We start from the raw sequence: 6,331 nt of genomic DNA, 5'->3' as shown, positions 1-6,331 counted from the left end.
GTGCTTGGTTTTCTGCTCCTGCTTGCTCAGCAGGTTGTGATTTTTTGGTAGTCTGCAGAGGGCCCTGCAGAACCATGCAGGTCAGTGAAATACCTGTAAGCTTATGATACCTGGATTTGTGGAAATTTTACTTTTACAGTAATCAAGTCAATCAGGCGTTGGCTCTTCTACAAGCCAGAGTGGTTCTCAGCAGCTCTGAGGATTGCGGAGATCTGGAGAGATGTCAGCTGCTGTGGCGGGTCCCTTCTGGCTGTCCCTGGGTTTCCAAGGCCAGGCTTCTGGGTGACTTGCAGGGGCAGAGGTAGCTGGCTTTGTGATGGGAACCCTAGGCGGAAAGTTTCAAACCTTGCTCCTTTCCCTGGCCTTGCTTAAATGACAAGGTGTAACTAACCCACAGGACTGTTGGGTTTTTTTGATTCAGAAGTATCCTAGCTATCCCCTCTTCCCCCAAGTCCTCTCTGAGCAGCCTCTTGGTGTTTGGCTCTGCAAGGCAGTGCTGTGGCAGTGCTATGGGCCATCTCGGCTGATGGACAAACAGCCTTCGGAAATAACAGTGGGAGAGACTCGCATGCTGTCCTGCAGCCAGTGGATACCTGCATAGAGAGACCTAATTACTACTGCTTAAACAACATTTATCTGTCACCAGTCTCTTGATTTTATGTCTTCCTTCCTGTCAGGTAGGACATGCTATCTACATTGCTTTTAGAGTTGAAAGGTTTAGACAGCCAGCCTGCTTTTAGGGGTAGAAAAGGATCTGTAAAGTACAGCCCACAGCTGACAACCCCATGTTGCCACTGTCACACTGATTTATTTGCAGGAGGAAAAGAGGGGGAATGGCACCTCATGTTCAGAGGAAGCAGGGACCTTGCTTTTTTCCTTCCCATGCAACTGCTCAATTAAATTGGCGCAGCAGCTGCCAGGCCACTCCCTTGGGTTACCAACTTTCAGCTCTCCTGGCTGTTGCACCACCACTGTAAAGTTTAAGGGTGGAATTGTAGCTTCTGTGGAGCCCAGCTGATGTTTGTCCTAACCTTGTCAGAAAAACAGGTGCCTGAAGGCAAGGAAACGGGTGTTTCTAGATCTGTAGAAAGTGCGTAATTAACATGGAGATCAACCCTCCGTAGTCACGAGATCCTTGCAAATCTCCTGCCTCATGATTACATGTCTAGAGCAGAGCCCGAGCCAGGTGGTAACTGATGGACTGCTTCGGAGAGCAGCTGTCTTTGTGCTCATGTGAGTTGTCTGCGTCAATCTGGCGTGGAGCAAGAGCCCCTGTGCTTGTGCTGTGCTGACAGCTGAAGAGGTTTTGGCGCTGAGCGTTGAAGGGTAGCTGCTAAAGTCTTTTGTTTCTCTTGACAGGAAGCCCAGAATTCCCATGTCTACTGGGTAAGTGCCTTTTGTTTCACAAAGCAGCTAAAGGGAAGGAGTTTATTTGCTGTGGCATCATTGCTGTGTGATAAGCTCTGAGGGAGAGTAGCCCTTGCCTGGCAACTGTTTCCCAGTATTGGCAATGGGTTATCAACTGTTTGCAGCTGATTCCAGTTCTTGATAACAGTCTTTCTTCTGTCCAGTGGCGCTACTGCATTCGCCTGGAGAACCTTGACAGTGAAGTGGTACAACTCCGAGAGCGGCACTGGAGGATATTTAGCTTGTCTGGCACCTTGGAAACAGTCAGGGGCCGTGGCGTTGTAGGAAGGGTAGGTATCGTGTAGCTTCTCTTGGGAAGCGCAGCCCTTCGCTGGAGTCCTCTTGCTTGGATTGATTTGCCAGTAAATTGCTTAGCGGGCATTAAAAATCAATGGAATGGGAAACTGGCAATGAAAAAAAAATTACATGAGCTTTTAATCTGTTGTTAGTCTGCATGAATTGAAACTTCACACTGAGTATTAGAGAATGACCCTAAATGACTGGTAATGGGAAAACTGCAATAATACACAATTCTGGCACTACTCACTGGGCGAGCTGTTTGTTGTGTAATTGGTAGTGATGCTCAGGTGTGGACATCTCTGTTTTTCTTCTTGCTATATACATTTACTGTCGATGTCTGTCTGTGGAGAAACGTTAAGATCCGTTGCTGATGCAGAGTGGTCTCTTCTTGTCTTCTCAGGAGCCAGTTTTATCCAAAGAACAGCCGGCGTTTCAGTACAGCAGTCACGTCTCCCTGCAGGCATCCAGTGGTCACATGTGGTAAGAAGCACTTATTACTGCGGTAGTGGGTTAGATATAGGACCCCACAGCGCTGAGCTGGGATGCAGTTTGCAGTCTGGAGTTATGGCTGAAAGGTGGGTGGATGTGGACTGGACATATTTGATAGTTAAAATTTTCATGAGCTTCTTTATGGCAGTATCCCAGTTAGCGATATGATCTGTTGATTCTCTGCACCGAGAGAGGTTCCAGGCTAATTTATCCCCTTCCCCTGGTCTGTGCTAGACTGGATTTGAAAAGACATGCAGCAGTTCTATGTTACCTTCTGCTCTGTTCAGATTCTGTCCCTTTCAGTCCTTGATGCAAGAGGCAAGGCTTCATGCTGGTGTTTCCCTAGGCAGCAGGGATGCATGCACTGGTATCTTCTCTCTTTGGAGAGGATTGGGCTTTGATTCTGTCCCTGAGTGAAGCTATGCAGTTCTGTGTCCACAAGGAATTGGCACGTGGGGTTATTCCCACTTCAGGCCAGACAAGGCCTTCAGTGTAACCAGTGTTCAGGTCCCCTCTTCTGTAAGTGCAGTTAGGAAAGTGCTTAGCTGAGCTGTTCTTTCCCGTGCTGCAGGCTTAAAGCAGTTTCCCTCCGTTTTACATTTCGGCTGGGTTAGCTCATTTAGTGTCATCTCTGTGTGGACAAGAAATGCACAGCCACCTCTTGCCTTCTGTGTGACAGGTCTTTCTGGCTTGCATTTTTTAAGTAAATCTGTTTCAGAGTTAAGCTGCTTTGGAACTGCCTTTGAGTTGGGAAAAGGAAGAGGGCAGTTCTTTACCTATAGGATACACCCTTGTTTGCCACGTTAAGCATTTTGAATTGCCTGAGTGCATGCCCTGAGAAGTAAAACCAGCTTGTTTAGTAGGTTTTTTTTTTCTACCCTCTCTGCATGCATCCTGAAGAGAGAGAGAGAGAAATGGTTCTGCAGCTCAGAAGCTGCTCAGCTTGACTTCTGGTGTTCCATTGTGTCCTTTCTGTCATGAGAACCTGCTGGTTTATCTCCACGATCCTCTTGTCCATGTCACGTTCTGCAGTAGTCGTCTGTAATTCAGGGCAGTAAACAAATCCTTTGTACAAGGACAGGCAGACTGCGTTTTGAAATGCCCTTTGTGAAATGCAAAGCAGAAGCCAGTCCAAATTACATCTGTGAAGGGATTTCATATTGTCGCAGACTTCTTACCCAGTGGAGCTTCTGCCAAGAAATATGAATCTGAATTTACGTGTAATCAGTTTGTAAAAATAGCTCAGATGGTTCTGTCTCCTGTGGGGTGGGAGTTAGGTAAACAGTGCCACAGATGCATGGAGCATGCTTACCTCCTGGAGGCTCCAATCATGACATCTTTATTCAGGAAATGTATATTAGAGATGTGATGTAAACCGCCCAGGAGTCTTCCAATAAATGAGTCATCTTGGCAGGCAGATGTCCTTGCTGCTGAACTGATGTCCTTGCTGCTGGACCGGCCTTGCAAATGCAGCCCCAGAGTCCCTGTGCAGGATATGGAAGAGCTTGTGTCTTACCTTTTTGCTGGTGATTCCCAGCTTTGTTTTGTCCCGGGCCTCAGCGTGATCTCTGCCATTATTTTGCAGGGGTACTTTTCGATTTGAGAGGCCTGATGGCTCCCACTTTGATGTCCGAATCCCACCCTTTTCTCTGGAAAGCAACAAAGATGAGAAGACCCCCCCCTCCGGCCTTCACTGGTAGAGCAGACTGAGTGACGAGACCCACAGAGACCTGTGTGTGTTGTAGTCCTTTGCCTCCCCATTATGCTGCAGCCAAGAACACGGAGCTTTTAAACATTTTAGACCATTTTTGTTTTAACTGTCGTCTAACGGGGAGGCTTTTTTGAACTTTAACACTGGCTCTCTCAGGCTGCTTGTAAACATAAGCTGTGTTACAGTTAACCCTTCCCTTTGTGGCACCTGCTGGGGTTGGAGCTGGGGGACGTAGATCTGTGCTGCGTCAGAAGACTGGCCCCCTCGGCAGGCCTGGAGCCTTTCCAATATGTTGTGAATTCTCTGCAATGTGAGGTTTCTCTAATAAACTGGCCCTTCCAGTTGCAACCAGTCTTCCTTTATAAACCAAGGCCTAGGCTTTGCATCCAGCCTGCCCCGGCTTGTTGCTCCCCCCTCACCCATGTGCAAGGCCGTGCCAGCCCAGACTTCTTGCCGCTTCAGAAGACAACAGTGAGGAGCTCAGCTTTCCTGCAATGCAGCTACTTTCTGGGATTTAGCCAGCACAAGGTGGAGCAGCCAGTGAGCTCCACTCATCACACAGCTTGTCTGGGCTGTGCACTGGAGCGATGCGAAGCCTGTTTTGTCAGAGAAGAGAGCACAGAGTGGGGGGAAAGCGGGTCGGCAGGTGGTGCTGAGCAGGCTGCCACAGTGTCTTGTGTGCGTAGAGCACCAGGCTGTGTGTTGCGATTGTACAGGAGAGCTGAAGGTGGCCCTCCCCCTGCAATGGCTTGCCTCGCTGCAGGGATGTGTGTCCCAAATGCTGGAGGATACTTCCCCTGCTGATGCTGTGGCTGTAACCATATTTCCTTGGTAGTTTCTGCTTTGGCAGGAAGAGCTTGTTTTGACTTGCCATGCTGTCAACCACAGTGAGGTGGTGCTTGGTTTTCTGCTCCTGCTTGCTCAGCAGGTTGTGATTTTTTGGTAGTCTGCAGAGGGCCCTGCAGAACCATGCAGGTCAGTGAAATACCTGTAAGCTTATGATACCTGGATTTGTGGAAATTTTACTTTTACAGTAATCAAGTCAATCAGGCGTTGGCTCTTCTACAAGCCAGAGTGGTTCTCAGCAGCTCTGAGGATTGCGGAGATCTGGAGAGATGTCAGCTGCTGTGGCGGGTCCCTTCTGGCTGTCCCTGGGTTTCCAAGGCCAGGCTTCTGGGTGACTTGCAGGGGCAGAGGTAGCTGGCTTTGTGATGGGAACCCTAGGTGGAAAGTTTCAAACCTTGCTCCTTTCCCTGGCCTTGCTTAAATGACAAGGTGTAACTAACCCACAGGACTGTTGGGTTTTTTTGATTCAGAAGTATCCTAGCTATCCCCTCTTCCCCCAAGTCCTCTCTGAGCAGCCTCTTGGTGTTTGGCTCTGCAAGGCAGTGCTGTGGCAGTGCTATGGGCCATCTCGGCTGATGGACAAACAGCCTTCGGAAATAACAGTGGGAGAGACTCGCATGCTGTCCTGCAGCCAGTGGATACCTGCATAGAGAGACCTAATTACTACTGCTTAAACAACATTTATCTGTCACCAGTCTCTTGATTTTATGTCTTCCTTCCTGTCAGGTAGGACATGCTATCTACATTGCTTTTAGAGTTGAAAGGTTTAGACAGCCAGCCTGCTTTTAGGGGTAGAAAAGGATCTGTAAAGTACAGCCCACAGCTGACAACCCCATGTTGCCACTGTCACACTGATTTATTTGCAGGAGGAAAAGAGGGGGAATGGCACCTCATGTTCAGAGGAAGCAGGGACCTTGCTTTTTTCCTTCCCATGCAACTGCTCAATTAAATTGGCGCAGCAGCTGCCAGGCCACTCCCTTGGGTTACCAACTTTCAGCTCTCCTGGCTGTTGCACCACCACTGTAAAGTTTAACACTATTGCTCACCTGCCCCTGTTTCTGGGGTGCTGTGGACCTAGTGCTTCCAGTAACAAGCAGAGCGAGTTCAATTCCTAAGTGGCAGCGTGGTCCTGGGGGCAGAGGCCCTGTCAGTGCCAGCCAGAGCAGCTTTTGCAGCTGCAAGATGCCCGTGGCATGGCTGGTGTGACACCAGGGCAGGGTACAATTTTGGCTGGATAATGATTGGCAAGAACTGAGGTGACCAGTGCTGCCAGTAACAAGTGGGGCCGGGGCGAAGTGGCACAGGGTACATGGGGATGTTTCTGCTGGGTCAGTCTTTGTGGAGGGGTGCAGGGCTGGGCCTGACCGTGCTGAGGGGCCTGGGGCTCGGTGCGGCTGCTTCCTCAACTGCTGCTTCCCACAAGAGCGTTTCCAGAGCATGGGGAGCGTTTCCAGGGCGTGGGCGAGCCCTCTCCTCGCGGGCGGGCTGCTTTCCTCTCTTGTGTAAATACCTGTACAAAGAACTGATCAATAAAGCGCTGAAGGCACCGCAGTCGCTCCTGGCTCTCATTCGCCCCCG

General features: G+C 49.6%; 1 long non-coding RNA gene across 2 annotated transcripts; it reads left to right on the top strand.

Moving 5' to 3' along the window:
• The first annotated feature begins 992 nt into the window (after positions 1-992).
• LOC118452910 lies at positions 993-4,255 on the top strand. Of its 2 annotated transcripts, XR_004842792.1 has the most exons (5): positions 993-1,233; positions 1,360-1,386; positions 1,572-1,697; positions 2,108-2,187; positions 3,782-4,255. It is a non-coding gene; the product is annotated as an uncharacterized LOC118452910 (long non-coding RNA). The 2 variants fall into 2 exon arrangements; XR_004842791.1 differs by having other exon boundaries at positions 993-1,386.
• Positions 4,256-6,331: the final 2,076 nt, after the last annotated feature.

The sequence above is a fragment of the Egretta garzetta genome, unplaced genomic scaffold (assembly GCF_000687185.1).
Source record: "Egretta garzetta isolate BGI_Z169 unplaced genomic scaffold, ASM68718v1 scaffold108, whole genome shotgun sequence".
Classification (NCBI taxonomy): Eukaryota; Metazoa; Chordata; class Aves; order Pelecaniformes; family Ardeidae; genus Egretta; species Egretta garzetta.
Note: the sequence above shows the minus strand (reverse complement) of the source record. Positions and strands in the feature narration are given on the sequence as shown.